General features: G+C 39.4%; 1 long non-coding RNA gene across 2 annotated transcripts in view; it reads right to left on the bottom strand.

Moving 5' to 3' along the window:
- Window positions 1-1,434: 1,434 nt before the first annotated feature.
- Window positions 1,435-18,496, bottom strand: part of LOC109310576 — a 36,376-nt gene continuing 19,314 nt past the window's right edge. Inside the window, exons 2-4 of one of the 2 annotated variants that reach the window (XR_002101258.1) lie at window positions 17,147-17,269; window positions 9,471-10,845; window positions 1,435-2,633 (exon numbers count right to left, since the gene is read on the bottom strand). This is a non-coding gene — a long non-coding RNA (uncharacterized LOC109310576). Of the gene's footprint in view, window positions 2,634-9,470; window positions 10,846-17,146; window positions 17,270-18,496 lie in introns of those variants that run through there. The other variant, XR_002101257.1, reaches the window with a different exon arrangement.

Genomic DNA, 18,496 nt, shown 5'->3' with positions numbered 1-18,496 from the left:
CGTGATATGAGCAATGAAAAGCTACTCTAGCCACTGTCTCAGAAAAGAAAAACAACAGGCCAAATTACTGGACTAATAAATTATAATGTATATAAAGTAAATCAAGAAACAAAGCCAAGTTTACTCTTTCAAATGAAACCCAATAAACAAATGTTAAAATGTAAGGAAAACCCTAACAGGAAAACAAAGAGGGAGAGGGGGGAAAATAGCAAGGAATAGCAAATACAATTAAGGTTTTTCACTTTTTCCTCCACTTTTCTGCTTAAGTATTCACACGCATCAAAATGTTAAAGGAAAATGAAACAACAGAACCACCACCCCAAAACTGGAATTTCTTTGGTAGGACCTCCTGCTTGTAAAGCAAGTTTCTGGTACAAGCTTTAGGACATTCATTGTTGGTCTAACTTAGATGGTAGTCAAAGGCATTTTAAAATCTTCCCATAACTAGCTACAAGGGAGAAAAATCATTCAGGTTGGCATTTTCAAAATTGCCTCATTATTTGGGCACCACCTGTCAAAGGCAACTTAAACAGTCTTAGGCAAGCCTTTCCACCAAGCAGGACTGTTCCGGGATGGGGATGAATCAGGGTGACTCGGGGGGGGGGTCCATCTCTTGGGGGCCCTGTGGAGCTGAGCAGAGCAGCCGTGGTGACTCCATGCTGCCTCCAGCTTCACGTCCATCTGCTTAGAACCACTGCCCCCCTCCCCACATGCACCACCTCTGGCCGCTTGGCAACCCCTGCCCCGCCACTGAATCCGCTTGCTCCAGCCGCTCGGCACCCCTGCCAATGAATCCGCTGCCAGCTTCCTCACATCAGGGGGCGGGGACCCGCACAGGCTCATTTGCCCCAGGCCCCACACCCTGCTCGGTCGCCTCTGCCTCCAGGTATGTACTATATACAAGTTTCAAGTGCTTCGGAATCATTTTGCATTCCAAGCTACCTATCAAGAAGAACCTTCAAACTACGAAGGGACGTACTGAATGAACACATGGACAAAAATTAATATATCAAAACTACCACCAACAACAATAGTATTACAATAAGAACAACAACAATAGTGATGCATTTTATAAATATAATAATTATTAAATATAAATATAATAAAAGGATTAATTTTAAACAGCAAAACAAAGACCTTGAGATGATACACAAGGTAAGAAAAGAAAGAGGTAGTACAGACATAGGATGCATATAGGTAGACTTCTTGCAGCAGTAGATTATTGTTGGGGGATCTTTCAGGATGAGACATAATGAGCTCTTAGGAAGACACGTACTGTAACACAGAAAATGATGGAGTAGCAAATCTTAGTCTTACTAGTGCTTGTGTTTGTTCTCCTGCAGCTGCATAGCTGAAAATAGTTGAATTTTTAATACACATTTTAAATGAATCTATGGGGATTGTTCTTAACTGTTGGGGTAAAAGAGTTCCTGCTCTATTACTATTATTCCTGCTCCACGTGCCTTTCCCCCCAAATTCTACTGTTCTCTTGGACACCACAAGTACTCTCTACTTTGTCCAAAGCTGGTCCATATTCTTTCTGAATGCAGCTGTCATACATCTTAAGAGGCCCTTTGCAAGGTGCCCCATCCACCAATGTTACACCACCAAACAATGACCTGCATTAATAAAACAAAACCCCAAAACACATCTAGAAATGAGCATGAGGTATTCCATCATTTCTGAAACTATAGTCTAGATATTTTGTCTTCCTACTTTGATTTGTTTTGCCTACTACCTCCTATACGTCTACAGGTATTGTGATAAATTTAAATTTCAAGTTCTGTAAGGTTGCAACTGTATAGCCTGCAGTGAATTGTATGTGGGCAGATTCCTATATCGAAGCAGATCTCACTGTAGAAGTGGAGCTCTATGGTCTAAAATGAAGCTTTATACTCAACTCTGCAGACAGGGCTGATAAAAATCACAGCTTTACTCTTTTCTTCCCTTGCTGCAGAGGTATGAGTAAGTTATTTCATTCCTTTTGGGGGTGCTGTTTCCCTTGGAACAGACATCTTCAAACACACAACCCTTGCTTTTCCCAGGGAAGCCATTATTCAGGCCAACAAAAAACAACACAAACAAGGGGAACATACTGAGTATAAGCAAATCTAGGAATACCATGGAGCCGACCTAAAGAAAGTCCATTACAGCAACAGCAGAGAAAAGAAATCCTAAAGCTAAAAGAATTCTGGCAGTCTCTTCACAACAGTAAAGTCAGGCTTCATAAATGAGCATGTTGTGAAGAAAGATTATTCAAGACAAAAGCATAGATAGCATTTTGTATATATCAAAACTCTTTCTTTGCCTTGACAGGATAGAGCAAAGAATTCCTTAGAAAGTCACAGAGCTATTCAACAAGTGAACAGCTGCCAAGACAATTTGAAAACTGTGGATTATGGTCCATCATGTAACTCATGTTAGCTCAATAAGTATTATTCTCTTGGGATAGCTCATGCAAAGAAACAGATGCCAGTAGATGACCCAACTTTTCCTAGTCTTTCAACTAGTGTTTATGTAAAAGAAACACAGGTAAATCTTTCTAAATAGAAATTACTCAACTCTCACCATAGTGATGTTTCCTTGTTTCATATCCTCTCTTGTGTAATATATTTGAGGTTTTGTTGTTTGAACTGCAGAGGAAAAAAGATTGTAGTTAATGTGTATGTGAACCATCTACAGGATTTATTATATGTGAGAAGAGTAAAAACCATAGATTTGTATAATTTTTACTAGAAAAGATGTATTGAGGTGGTAGCAGCAGCAAGATGAAGGGAAATCATGAAATTCTTCATAGTATTATATGAAAATTGTCAAAGTGTTGGGAGACCCTAATCATCCACAAGCCAGCTGAAAATAAAATGTATATATACTAAAATTTTTCAGTGTCTTTGGACAGTAGCTTAGCTTTTTTGGTAAGTTGTAATGTTCCACAAAATACTGCTTATTTTATCTTGTCAAAGAATGTGGTAATAAAAGAACTGTAAATGTATCTTATTTATCAGTATGTCTGGGAACACTGGTTATCATTGGAGACATGGGTTATTTTTTTGCTTGAAAGAACTGAAATATCTGCTGTTTAGCTTTGATGAAAATACTAGGACCACAAAGCACCATGTAAGTAGACCTCCTTGTTGATGAATATAACACTTCTTATGATGCTTTTCCACAATTATATCTTATGGAAGATGATTATAATATCAGTTTCATATAAGAAGATAATATGTTTGAAATATACAGCTTCCAGTAAACACCAAGAAAAAATTGGTTTTTAATCATAAAATGAAACCTCTTTAAATCCTCTACAATGGAAATGGTAAACAACACAATTCGTAAAAATATAACTATATAGAGACCTGTTCTTTCCAACAATTTACATAACTCTATTTCAAATGAGAGAATATATAATTTGCAGAATGTTTGCATCTTGTGTTTGGGAACCTCAATCAAGGGGGTCCATTTGAACATTATGCCGTGAATGGATATATTCCAACTGGATGAAGAAGATGTTGTGGCTGTAAGACAGATTTGATTCAAAGTCACTGAAAACAATGTTTGTATCGTGTTATTATCTGACATACAAGTGAGTTAGTATGAATCAGACAGTTGTCTTTCAGGTCATTCAATGCTACCATTATATTCCACTTTTGCTTAATATGCATCATGGAATCTCTCACCTACAGCAAAGCACAAGGAGATCATAAGGTGGATCAGAGTTGGGATGATAGGTTGTTCCCCTGGCAGAACTATCAGTGGGGCCCACACAAACTGAAGGATTCCCATTCCCTGTCTCTGCCTTTAATAGCTGTAGCTCCAGATTCTGGCACATTTACCAGCACCTCCTTTGGCTGTGGCAGTTCAGCAAAACCCAAACCTAAGCCTAAATGCAAAATACCTTTTGGAGACTTTTGCTTGGGTGATTTATCTTTGTGGAAATCGTCACTGGGCTGGGAGACAAAGGATTTGTACCCAATTCATCTGACGCTTTACTGTCCTCTGCAAGCCACCAAGTTGCAACTTTTGGTGTATTTTACTCCCTGGGCACATATACAGGGAGGATTTTCCCCTAGTGACTGACTAGGCCCCCGACCCACAAGATTAATAACCCTTTTTACACACTTCCACTAACTTAAACAGAACTGTCTGTGTGTTCAAGGGTGCCCAGGATTATACAGTTATTATGGCTGTTCCACCTAACCTTGTAGGAGTAATTTCACTGCATTCTCTCCTAAATGTTAATGTTCAAGACATGTTTAAAATTGTTTAATATTTTAAAGCATTTAAAAAAAAATGTTTGAAGATGTTAAAAATACAAAGGAAAAACTTCTCTGTAGCAAAGAGTATTTATTTGTATCAATTATCCCTTATACATCAATTAAGCCTTATACATACGCAACTACTTTTTTGGAGCTAACTGGCTCAAAAACAAAAATGAAACCAGAGAATGCATTAGATAATAACAGCTACAACCATTTGCTTTAGAGACAACAGAGAACTGTTTTTTTCTTCTAGAGAAATCTGTGATCAAACTTTTTGATGCATAACAGCATTAGTAATAAGCTCTGGAAAATTTGTCCCCTCAGTAAGGCTTAATGACTTAATCTGCTTTCCGTGTGGTTTGAGACAATGAAATCTGTATTTTAAGATTTGACAAATCCTAAAAATGAACAGAAAGTTTTAGTGTTTATAAGGTACAAATCAGTATGATGCATTACCATGATGGCTTAGGGAATAGTATCTCTCAAAAGAGGCTTGCAACACTAATCTTACCAGTTCAGCAAAAATCAGTGATTTGTGCTACCTGATTGCTGATAGAGACTGGCACTGATATCTGACCTTCAACCCTTGATATTATTTACAATGATATATGTTTCATTACTTTGCTGTAAGAGACACAGCTCTTTTCCAGCATTAATTATATCATAATATTGTAATATTCAATGACAGAATATGTTAAAACAACATTGACATTAGAGAAAGGCAAACCCTCAAAGACAGATCCTGCTCTGATGTAGTCCCATGGATCTGAGAATTGGTCCTCAGTAATTGATAAAGAAAAAAGTTAAGGCTGAATCTGTAACCTTAACTCTGCCTGTGCATGTGCACTCTGTGATACATCACTATTCAGATCTATAGATGAATACTGCCATGTGAACAGCATATACATAGAAGAGAAACATAAAAAAATTGTGCTGTTACTTTTTGCTGTAGCACATGCCCCTAAATGCATGCTTCAGTGAGGCACAAAGGGACAAATTGTTGTACTTCAGGCAAATTGTGGTTCTCCACCTCCTTCTGACTCCCAGCGTGCTGGAGGAGCCAGGGCACAACTGCAGGGGTGAAGACACTCTGGCTGGCAGCCACAGCATCTCCTGACGGACTGAGCCTCCATGTCTTCTTTGCCACTCCGCCTTTTTCTTGGTGTTTCTTTTTTTGCTACCAGGACTTCTTGTGTGAAATCTTGGCTCCATGCTGCAAATTTGCAGTGCGAGGCACACTTTAGCATTGCACACATGCAATTTGTGGCACTGCAAACCTCTTTGCGGTGCCACAAACTGCATGTGCCTGCATGTCTGGACTCAGCCAATGCGATCATTTTAAACTACATTAAATGTATGTATAAATATGCCATCACAAAGATCAATAATGATACCATTACAATGCATGTTAATAAGGAAACAGATCCTTAGTCTTCCTTCTGAATGCTTAATTATGAAACATCAGCATCCTATGACTAGGAAAGCCCCTTTTTATCACAAAATGAAGAAGCAAAGAAACTTCCAAGCTAGCAGTCATCTAGCAACAAAGAGGGGTTTGTACATGTCTTGGTAAATGGCTTTGTACCTGTTAATCACTCTCTGCTAGAATTGAAGGATAAGACCCAGATTCTGGACTCAGTACATGGCCTGCATGAATGGCTACACACTGGGGTGGTACAGTTATCTCTTAGTTAAGAGAGATGCTGTATCTTCAAGGCTGAAATAGTCCCCTTGGTGGACAGCTTTCTACAGCCCTACCGCATTCCCTGAAAGCATTTTTCTATGCTTTCATCATACCAGCCCCTAGCAGAACTTTGTTCTGAAGCATAGAAGGAGTGTGGAACAAGCCTTCGAGCATCTAGACTACACAGCTACTCTGGCATTTAAAAAGCTGTCTACAGAATCCTAAAGGCAATTGATCTGTATGTGGGGGGGAGGGGAGTATGTATGGGGAGTGAGAAGTAAATCAGTCTTTTTTGCCTTTTGTAGACACTAGTATTAGGTCTATTTACTACTTATACCAGGGCTATCCAACAGGCAGCCTGTGGGCCACGTGGCCTGGAAGGGGTTTAGTTGGGCTCTCATTTGGTTGCAACTCCCCCTATCACTCTAGGTGCAACTGTAGGGTGAGTTTCCAGGATCCTCTCTCCCTTCTTCAGCTGCTACTCTCTGCCCTTGCCCCATGGGAAGGGGTCGTGCAGCACAGGGCAGAGCTGAAGGGGAACCCAGGTCATATGTGTGTGTGGGGGGGTGGGAAATGGGGCTGCCTGGGGAGGGAGATCACAGCTGAATGGGGCAGCTGTGGAGGGGAGCACCCAGTGCAGCAGTGAGGTGGGGGGGCGGGTGTCCACAAAAGGCACACAGTGGAGTGGGAGGGTGCGAATCTCATCTGCACCGTGCAGCAGGTTGGGGGGAGAGCATGCCTGCACAAGCACACAGAGCAGCATTGGGGTGGAGAAGGGGAAAGCATCTGTGCAGAGTGTGGCCCAATGGCTCACCTGGTGTTTCCTGCACAGCATGTGGCTCCCACTGGCATGGTCTCTGTGGATTTAGAAATTGGACAGCCCTGGCTTAAGCCATCAAAATGAAACTTGTTGATGCCTAGGCCTAACACTGACCATCTGCATAACACTGAGTTTTACCCATTAAGAACTATATTATATAATCTCAAAGCACATTTTAAAAGATAACACAAAGAAACAAACCATCAGTGGAAAATACATTTATCAGCTCCAACTTCTCCAAATATTTCTGTTGTGTCACCTTTGACACAAGGCAAGACATGCTCTTAGGTGTTTTTTAATCATCATACCTGTACATTTAGTGGTCACAGAAAGACAAAGCAGTATTACTTAAAAAAAAAGATTTGAAAAATAAGAAGTATTGCTTTTTCTCTGAAAACTACTTCCGTGTTGTTCCTGGCTTATGCTTAAATGAAAAGAACAGGTCAGGGATAACACAAAGTAATTTAAAGGACTTACACTGCAATACATAGGATTGCCCACAGCTACACCTTGCAATCACCCAGTTCATATTTTAGGTCCTGACATGAGAGTTCATAGTATTTTACAATTCTATGTTCCATGTCAGTGGCTGACTGTGGAGTTGAATATCAGTCCTATTTAAATCTGCAAGAAAATAGCTGCAGGTGACATAACCTTTCATGTAGTACCACTGTGTACATATACAAATAATTGAGGCTCTTGACCCTGTCTACGCACATACAACTGTAAGTACAAACTTGACATTTTGATACTGCTTGTAGCCTTTCCCGTTGTTATTTTCTGTTTCAATAATCCATTGCAGGTAGAAAAATGAAAGAAGGAAGCATGAATGATTAATGCTGTCAAGCTAAAATAATGTATTTAGAAAAATCTATAAATCTGTTATTTGTGGCATTTTAAAACTAAACACGACACTCTTTGGTGCCATTCAACCTATTTTACAGCAGATAAATGTAAAAGTTTTGCAGCAAAAACTGCATAATCCTTTGAACAGTGGCTTTAGCAGAGAAAGTTAAAGGGTCAGTGACAAAATTCCAGGTACGAATAAATATTAAACACCATGTTGAATATTCATATGTTCCTTAATATTCATATTATGTATAGGTATGATGCAAATAGAATTTCTATAATTTGAACCCACTCGTTTTGCACTTCCTTTCTCTCTCACTCTCATTGACAACACCTGCAAATTGGCCCAGATGTGAACTGGCATCTTATACATTCTTACGTGCTTACTTGTATCTAAATATTTTGATAAATATTCAGTGATTGCTTTTAAAACATTCAACATTTACTAACAATGGGACTTAGCCAGGTAATAAACACCCAGACACCAAATATTTTAAATGTTAGTAAATGTCTTTCTTCACATGGTGACCAGTGGATTCATGGGTGTATTAAAAACACCATTTCCTTTGCCTCACGAAGGGTGTGTGGACCTGAAAGCTTGCAAAGAAAAAAAAACTGCAACTATTTAGTAGGTCTAATAAAAGATATCGCCTCTACCCCAAGAGTTTTGTCTGTCTGTACCCTTAGACCAAAACAGCTACAAACGATATCCCCATATTTTATAAATGCTGTGTTTGACAGCATGCTGCCTTTCACATTAGTCTGATTTTTATGTTATCACAATGACAAGGTTTAACATCCTACTGTATTTCATCCCAAAGTCAAGGCAATGGGAGTTTTTCTAGTGACTTCAATGAGCTACAGATCATGTTGTTAATTAGATTCAGTGTGTACTTTCTTGTGAAACTGTGTGGTCAAGGGACTACCGAGGCCGAATATATATGAAGGATTCTGTCGTTAGAAAAATATTTTTTATTTTGTATTTTTGAGCACTAAAATTATACTGGTGCCATAAGCAGCACTGGGATAGCTTTTCTTCATCCCCAAATGACAATCAATGCAAACATTAGTATATAAACAAGATATTCTCTTTTAAAACACTAAGGGGCCTTTCATGCTAACAAGATGTTTTCTCACTACTTTGACAAGTGTGTACAACAAAGGCGTATCTATCTGCTAAAACATCTTGAAGATGTTATATTTGTTAGGTGCTCTAGCAAGTCATTTAAAATTAAACTTAATTTAATTAAGGTGATATTAGCCCAATTGTTTCATTTGATGAATCTGTAAAACCCAAACTGTGCAGCTCAAGTTTCAGGAGATAAGCGAATTAGTAATGCATGTAAATGATCATGGTTGTTGGCAGATTCAGAAAAATAATTAGAACCGGATCTGTTGCTTGTGGCAAATTTCACCTGAAGTCACAGCAACTAAACTGCTCTAGATGCTGCTGATTGTTAGCTATCCACACCACGCTACAAGTGCGATTTCACAGTTCTAAGACAAAAGTTACTTTACTAGTTACACTACATTTTAACCACGCTGTTTGTTATAACATTTTCCATTTCCCTCTTATTCCTGGGGTCACAAGATCTCAGGCACATTGTAATTTCAGAGTCTTTTTAGCTGTATGGTTCTTAAAGATATAACACTGGATTTCATCTATGTAAAATAGATGAAATTTACTTCTTGGTACTACCAAAGAAGATAGCAGTTATTCTGTGGGATAAATATTATTTAAAGCCATTTAAAACTCAATGGCGCAAATGTCACTGGATGATTTAGGCCAGCAGGAATTGAAATTGGGGCCTTATCCAAAAAATGTGAAAAAAAACATATGAAAGAAGCAAATACAGACCAAAGTGAAATAATTCTTCTGAATGGCGTAGTTGCATTTTTTAAAATTCAAAATAAACAAAAATAGTTGACAGCATACAATTTGCGACATGAGTTTTCATATTCTTTCTTTTATTGCAGCTTGATCTAAAAAAAAAAAGCAGAAGAATACTCATAATTACTTATGTCAGTTTCACTGGCTTTAGTTTGAAAAGCAACATCATCGGTGCACCTTGGGACAGACAGAGGACAGGTTGTTATTTATATTGCTGCTAGCATGTTCATCTGTTATTTAGTTTCAGCTGCTTCAGGACAGCAGGTGAAACCTAGAATAACAACTTTGCCATATATAAGAATGTAAGCAACAAAGGCAAAAAGATCCTAATCCAGTTTGCACTTGTATGCTGTTAGCATACACCTGAAATACAGAAATTTGCTTAAAGATGCTCCCATCATGCAGCCAATGGGGTTTAATAATTTTAAATTAACTAAACCCTTTCAGTATAAAATGTAATGGCTCTGTCAGAATCCAAGTGCAGAATGCTAATTTAGGATTTTAAATAATAATTCTGAATAAATGGAAATGTCATTAAAAGGAAGGGTTTTTTTTAAGTGCATAAAGGGACACCTTGAATTAATATGAGCCATTAAAGATACTCCTGGAGTGAGCAGCGACTTACAAATGTTGAAATCTTAAGCAAGGTAGAGAGAATTTACCTCACAAATGAAATATTCTGGGCAATAAACACCAACATGTTCCTATTGAAAATACTGTAAAAATCATCTGCATATTTTGCAAATAATACAGTTCATGGGAAGGAAAGCATATCGCTCCAGCCAGCGTTTCCTGTTTTTTAAGTTAAGCCCCACTATGTCCCTCTTATAGTTTCAGCATGGGTTGTTAAAGGCCTTCACATCTTCATTTATACATCTTCTCTCTTCCCCAACCCCTAGCAGTCCTTCATGCCCCATTCACCTACACTTACACATTTTCAGAAGAAAGGGTTCTCTGTGACCTTTTTGTCTTTAAGGTCTTTTTGCGGTAGATAGAAAGCCACCATTATCCTTTTCTTGCTTGCTTTCCTCAGGGGGGAAATGGCAGCATGTCAGAATAACAACAGAATGTGACTATTCAAAAAGGATGGGCCTACATCGCTGAATAAGCAGCAGCAGATACTGGCGCGGGATCTAGAAGCCCATAAAAGATATGAACAACTTCCCCCTGCTTCCCTTCACCTTACTTCTTGCATAGTTCCTGGACCACCAGTTCAACAACACTCAAATTCTTCTATTACACCTAACATGAATAGCCTTTTAAGCTGATGTGGCAAAATTCAATATTGAGGTTCAAGGTTCAGACTCTGCTATTGATTCTTGCTGGGTGCATGGTCACAAATCTACACAAAAATAATGGTGTTAGTCCTTTCCTTTAAAGAAGTAAATTATGTATGCAAGCTAAATTTGAATTGCTATATAGGTTGTAAAGCCTGGCATTCAAGAAAATTCCAGAATCTAGTATCTGTTTCTTTTCGCCTTGTGATACTGTTCTTAATGACAATATATTTTCCTAAAAGATTCATATCTTGCTCAGTGCATGGGGTACAGTATATATATTTTAAATGAAAGTTATAGTTCTAAAGAACAATCAAGAGACCTTTCCATACCCATACTCTTTTGTGCCACCCTACTTTGCAATGTTTTAATGTAGAAACAATAATCTGCATGTTTTGAAATTAAAAATTCGGAGCAAATTATGGATTCTGCTGAAAAGTAGTTGGTATAGAACTGCACTCTGAAAGGATTACTATCAGTCTGACAGCAGCATTCAACCTGATTTTCTCATGTTCTTACAAGCAAAGTAAAAGCTCCAAAACAGTAACCTAAAATTGAAAAAAACTCCAATAAAATTAATATCTTACAAAAGTAGAAACCTAGAATAAGATAAAACAAAGCAGATAGTTCAAGCTTGTATTTCTACATAGTATCCTTTTTTTTAATTTCAATATTGTCTTAAAATTACTTTGCCATAATCTGTTCATTAAATTCACTGAGCTATAATCTAATGCCAGACAATTTCCTCCCCCTAAAATACTATTAAAACATATGGGAAAAAAAACCCAAAACACAATCTGTGGCAGAATGCCACCTCTGTCTCTCCCCAAAAACTCTGCTATGTGCCAGTTTGGTTAACATGGTGCCTGTAGAGGGCAGACGTCCCATCTCTTTAGCTAACCCTGAGTTGCAACCTGAGTTGAATACATTCCTGAGAGAGGTGGAAGACTGCTTCCTCTTCCTATGTGACTGGCATCTCATACCTAGGTGGGGGGCTTAGGCTCTGTGGCATCTCTAGTGGACGCTGTGAGTACCGTACCGCACCCCCTTTGACCGGAGCACCCCCCAACTCACCTGCCATGACTTGTTGTTACTGGATGAAAGGAGGTGTTCAGTGGTGTTCCTCTTCTGGGGTGACCTGGTGACGGAAGTATTCACATTCATGCCATGGTGGTCCTTGGGGCTCCACCTCCCCTACACCCTGTCCAATTGCCAACCATTTAGATGTTCTGCTGGTTGCTCCGCCAATCTCTGTGAGCCCCCTTTGTAATGGGGGTGGTCTGGCATCTGCTGCAGGCAACCAACTGGTTGCCTAGATGTTATCATTACTGGAGCCACAGTCTCTGATCCTAAAGGACTGCACTCCTTGGTTTCTTGGCATCTTTCCTCCCCCTTCTCAGGAGAGGGATGCTCGCAATAAATTCTAAGGTTGCTGGGCTGGGGATGGTCAGTCCCTAGCCTAATGCCTGACATGCCCCCTCCACCTCAGTAGTGGAGCAGTGTCTGCTCTGCTGCCCTCACCAGCCTTCAGAGCTGCTGGGGCTGCCTGACCTGCATGCTTCTTACTTGCTCATTCTTACTCCCCACCTTTTGCTCCTGCCAGTTTCCATCAGGGCTTTTAAATTTCCCATGGTGGTGGCATCAGCTGCTGCAATCAGCTGGGTGCCACTCCAACCATGGATCAGCTGTTTGAAGAGCTGGTGAAACACCAGCTTATGCAACCACAGCTGTGGCCATGGCTCCAGCTCCATCCTAGGTCCCACTCCCAAAGGTAAGTCTCCCAGGATGTGGGGGCCTGTTTGTTTACTTCGGGGCACTTGGGGTTACCCCCAGCCCCCTTGGTGCCTGTGGGGGCTTCTTACTGCCACAGGCTCCCTATTGTTTTAAGCAATGCCAGTCTACCTGGCAACCAGTGATGCATTTCAAATTGGTTGGCTGGCAGCCAACAGGTGCTGGCCTCCATTGGACCAGGTAAATGAGATCATAAGTTAAGGACTGTCCAGGAGGAGGAGCAGTAGCCATGATGAAAACTTAGAAGCTGGATCATCTGAAACTTGCTGTCTCTTGAAACTCATGATTAATGAACCGCCTGCCTCCAGAGGGAAAATCCACCTGCCTCTGGATGATACTCGTGAGTAAGCTACCTGAGATCTAACTAGATATATAGCTTGCAGTAACTCAGATGTGTGATCAAAGGCTACCCAGCCACCCTGTTTGCTTTGTGGGATTTCTTTGATATTACTCTACCCTGTACCCTATTTCAAACCTACTCCTTGTAACCAATAAAGTTCTCCTTTGTACCTAGCATGGGAGACTTATTGGGAGAGGGTTTAGATTATGCCTTGGGGTCCCCTTGGTTTGGCTAACTAAAGGAGACCACTATTTGTGCTTCAGACTAAGGGAAGCACCCCAAGTTCTTGAAGTGGGTTGAATACCCCCAAGGGCTACTAGGCCAGTGTTTCCTGGGGGGCACAGAGCCAGGATCAGTCCAGACCCTGGGTGGTAGTCACTTTACCCCCAGGCTAGCAGGTGTGATCCAGGAAGGGGGCTGGCCAGACATGAGGTGCCCCCAGGGAGGCACTTGGATTTGAAAGTGGTCAGACACAGTAAGGTGGGTGGCTCAGTGCAGGAGCACCGTCTACTGGCCCACCACACACTCCATCCCTCACTTCCAAAGTGGACTGAATTCTACACCTCATACTAGCATAGTTGAGAAAAATATGGACATCCTGCAGCTAAGCAGTACTGTGCTGGGACTGCTCTTCAGTGTTCACTTTCACAATCATCCTAGCTAGGGCCCAGACCTGCCTAGCCAAGACCATTTTTTTTAATTACAGTTTTCTGAAATCTGGAGATACACCCATATATTGGAAAAGATTGATTTATAGGCTGGCAACGTGTACATTTTTATTAACTCTAGAACCATAACAGAAAGAGCTTTTCTGGAGACTGGAGACATGAAGGCTCTGCACGCATGAAAAGTTTCTAAAAGTATCAGAGAGGGAAGGTAAAGTACATCTGCAGGGGTTAGGATGACCAGCCACATGGCTAGTATACTTTTCATGGAAAGATATACATAAAAAGTAGACAAAAGATTTAATCAAATCTCTGAATCTAAGCACTCTTAAACTTCAAAGTAGTTTTGGATCCATGTCTCAACTGTACAATTTGACCTATCTCCAAGAGAGATAAGTAAACCTGACTAGTACAGCACTAGAAATAAGCAGCAACTCAAGCATTCAGAGGTGCACAGATACTTAAATAACCACTTCTCAGATCCAATATCCCCACACACTCATTGAAATGAATTGGGAAGACATTAAGGTAATGGAGAGAGAGGCAGAATGGGATGTTTCTTTTTCATGGTCTTTTAGGTAAGACTTTTCAGCTGCTTAAACTTGTCTAAAAATAACCAACGAGGAGACCCTAATCACAGATGTATAACAAGTCTTCGTTATTTCCCATGTATTTTCCTCCATGTTTTTAAGCAATTGCTGGGTGTTCTTAGGAATATACTGAAGGAAATACTTGAGTGATGTACCCATGATAATCCAGGAAATATGTAGTTGGTCCAATACAAGCTATCACTCACAAAAATTTTGCTTCTGGAAGCAATAAATTACTCTTAATCTACTCACTCCTCTCAGCCTGTTCAATTCTTCACCTTAGGCTATATATGCCCCAGATTCTAGGGCCATAGTGACTGAGTAGCAATGGGAGGAACTGGGTAGCACAGTCATTCTTGGTCAAAATAGGGGGGTTTGGTCTTTTTGTTTACATGTTACAGTATTCAAGAATCATGAAGGATCTACTTGACTGTCTTCAATAAACGTGTTTGAGAAAGCCAGCAAAATACACTGCCCAGGAGTCCCAGGAGCATTACAACCCAATGTTGTATTCTTCTCCAGCAGATCTCAAGCTGCTCTTCTGTAGAGCTCTGTCTCCAAACTAATTAAGCACAACGAAAACTTCTGGGGTTGGCAGATTCAGGGACTAACCCTGAACCCAATGATGATTTCCATTTGGCACCCATGAGATACCTGCCCCTACTTTCACACTCACAGGCCTTGCAACTATACCATTTTTCATCCATTCCTGTTTTGGTGCTTCATATATTTAGCCATTTAGAAAATGGTGGGATGAAACAGTGAGGCACTTAACAAAAGACAATGAAGGGCAGCTATCAGCATAGTCTTCATAAGATGAAGAACTAAGGGAAGTAAAGCTCATCAAAATAGCCCATCTTAACAATGTGAAAGACATATCTCAAAAACACAGCCTCCCTGAAACTGTCTGACATTCTTCAATTAAGTCTTACTCTGTCTCTACCAGGATTTTAATAAATACATAATTGATTACAGACAAAGCTCTACCACTACTGCTGTCATTAGCAGCATGCAAGAGTGATGTTGACTGGAAAGAATATTGAAAAATGAAATAGTTTTTAATATTCATCTTAATTTCAGGTCAAATAAACTCCTTTCAAGGCTCCGCTGCACTCTCAGCCATGGTCGTTGCTAATTACTAGAACTTGGGTTCCAGTTACTGTGTGTTTCCTCCATGCAATCACAATGATTTTTTGTTGTTTTGTTTTGTTTTATCTTACTTTACTCATTGACTTCAGCAAACCTTTGGGGGAAGAACTGAGGACTGCTATAGCAGCTTTTAAATTGACTCTTGTATTAAGAATGTTATGTTTTTTATATTCGCTCTGAAAGGGTAATATGAAACTTATGAAATATTTACTAACTGTGATGCATAAACAACAAATCACCTCTTTTCCATTAAATATTTTTGTGAAAGATATTTTTAATAAAATACTGCAGCTTGCAATTTAATTACAACGAGTAATTAAAACTTAGAGGATAATCATTTTTGGCAAAAAGTCAGTTTTTGTTAAAATTTTAAGATAGAAAAAAGATGCATATTATGACCATAATACTGTTAGTAATTAAGATAAATGCATCAATTATTAAAGATGCAAACATGTCAAGCAAGCATAACTAATTATTTGAGCATGTTAACAGTTGTTTAATGTTAACAAGCAGTGAATTATTAAAGACCCCATGTGTCACATTTTGGACTGCATAAAATATAATGTTCTGGAAGGGTTTATGATTTTCAGGTTTTGCTTAGATCTTCTCAGTCAGATAAGCAATAAATTTAAGATAACTTGCATTTAAACTGTATTTCTAAAATAATTAGCTGTAATTGTGCAATGAAATGTTATATTTCTCAGTTTATGAAGACTTCAGAATTCAGTTAAAATGACCAATATACATATAAAACCTATTTGATGAACTAAAATAATGAAGTGGGAAATTTCCAATCTTATTTTTGTGTAAGTTCTTCGTAAAAGACAGAAACAATAGTGTAGGAGTTTAAAGTATCATAATGCCAAAACCATAGGAAAGAATACACTTTATGCAAGAGGCTGTTGATAGAGGTACCTGGCTGCATATTTCAAATGTTTTTATATAGGATGTTTTTATATAGACCTTCTAAAAGACAATATGCACTCAAATGTTGTAACCACATGCTAATTAAGGCACTTACATGAATCATACTCAGAGCAAAGGTTTAATAGTAGTTGGTTTTATTGTAAAACAGCAACTTTTGTTATTTTGGGCATTAGCCAAAGATCAAGGAATCTCATTTGCTTTTTATACAAAATGAAGAGAGGGTAGTGATTCTCCATATAGTTCTTAACATTGTCCATGTAGCAGGACTACTCATAGTTATGGCCTCTTCGAACCAGTGCCAGAAGCCACTACTTTCTACCTGTGACAAACCTCAGACATAGGAAGCCACAATGTAATACTGCAACCAACCCCAAACAGGATAGATACCTTCTGGAGCATGTGGTAGGTACAGGCAGCAGAGCAATTAATCACCCCAACAATTCATTACCTATACCTAACGGGGCCCTGGACACCTGGACCCAAGTTAGGGTATGCCACAAATATATTCTCCAGTCCTGGTCTCTGAATTAATGCAGGGATGAACAGGGACCTGTAAAATCTTTTCACCTTCTGCACTTTTAGCATAGGAATCACCCACAACCTGAAGTACAATAGTGGCACCAGTGAAACCATAGTTAAATCCAAACAGAGCAAATGCTGCATGTTTTTTTATCATCTTTCAGAATAGATGTAGAAGCAAGGTAAAATGCTTCTGCTGCTGCTATTTTTAGTACACTGATATGGTATACCGCTCTCTTTCCTCCACTTAGAAAATGCAACAAATCAAACACACACAAAAAGCCAATCAAACACAAAAGAAAACAGGAAGGGAGAAAAGGCTATTTTTGCAGCATAGATGTAAGGGAGAAGTAAGATTTTGGCAAAAGGGTTTTCAAGTATTTACCTCACTTTGCTTACCCTCAGCTGAGAGCACCTTCAATTACTCCCAAAAGTAGGTCCAGTGAAACAGCTACTTACAGTTTGCACAGCTGCCTGTTAACACCTGCTTGTGAACCATCAAACATATCTGGAAAGTTCAAAAGCAACTTAACTCTACAGTGGTGAAAACTTTCATTATAAAACCTGAAACCTCACCCACTCTGGTTTGGTGCAGGTCTCAGTCAGAAATTAAAAGGGGCCATAGAGTGGAAAAAGGGTCTTAGACTCTTGAGGTGAAACAAGGGCCATGCTCTCTTCCTGTATGTGGCCAAGTGTAAGGCTTTTATAAATGTATGTTCAAAAGTCCATTTTGAGTTTGTTGTGAATCTCAGTGGAAAGATCACATTTTCCACAATTTCCTCCTCTAAGAAGTTAGGGTACCTATACAATTGCTCCAACATGTTCTAATTAGAACACCCTACCCTTGCCGCAGCATCACATGTATAAGCCCCCGTGGGTTTAAAAATGGCGACTGGGGTGCTTTAACTGAAGCTTGTCAAATGACCTTTAGTTAAAACATCCCGCAATCATTTTTAAATGCACAGGAGCTCAATAAACACGAAGCTGCAGTGTTTTAATTAGAGTGGCTCTCCCGGAACGGCTCTAATTAAAATCCTCCTTCATCCCCCAGCATGTATATAAGCACATTTAGCTCCCCAGTATAAATATGCTGCTACATCAAAAGACAGACTGCTGGTTGAACTGAGTAGGCTGGTGATGGAGGGGCATTAATAATACCAACTGGAACTGATTTTCAACAGAGAAAAGCTGTGCTTATCTGATCTCTATAATTACTCTTTTAAAGCACAGGCTTCCCCATCACAAAATTGCATAAACACTTCCACAGAAGGGCTCATAAGATTTGACTAGTTTCTGAAAGGACCAATGAAATACTTGTTTGTGGCAACATATTCCTCATGAATTTGTTAATGTTCTTCAGGCTTTCTGAGATCCTTAGATGAAACGTTCTCCATGCAAATACTGGGTTGGTAATTGCCCTATTGGCTTTTTACTGTTTGCATAATGTTTAGCGTTTCACTTTTCTGTTATTTTTTTAATCCATTCCCTTCAATAATTAGAGAGATGTTTTAGTCACAAAATGGAAAGATAACCCTGAGTTTTGAAAGTCTTAAAATTTCAAGGGTTTTCAAGGAACAACATGCAGTCATATGGGCAAAAAAAAGTAGTCACAACAAAGACATAGCTTATCTGCAGTAACCAACCTTTGTGCCACAACCAATCAAAGCTCCAAAGCGGGATTCAAGGTGCCAGATAGCGCAGCAATCTGATAGACCCCTCTCCCCCCCACACAAGA

This window comes from Crocodylus porosus, unplaced genomic scaffold (assembly GCF_001723895.1).
Source record: "Crocodylus porosus isolate Cpor-Errol unplaced genomic scaffold, CroPor_comp1, whole genome shotgun sequence".
In the NCBI taxonomy this organism is placed as follows: Eukaryota; Metazoa; Chordata; order Crocodylia; family Crocodylidae; genus Crocodylus; species Crocodylus porosus.
This window is presented reverse-complemented; position numbering and strand designations above follow the sequence as displayed.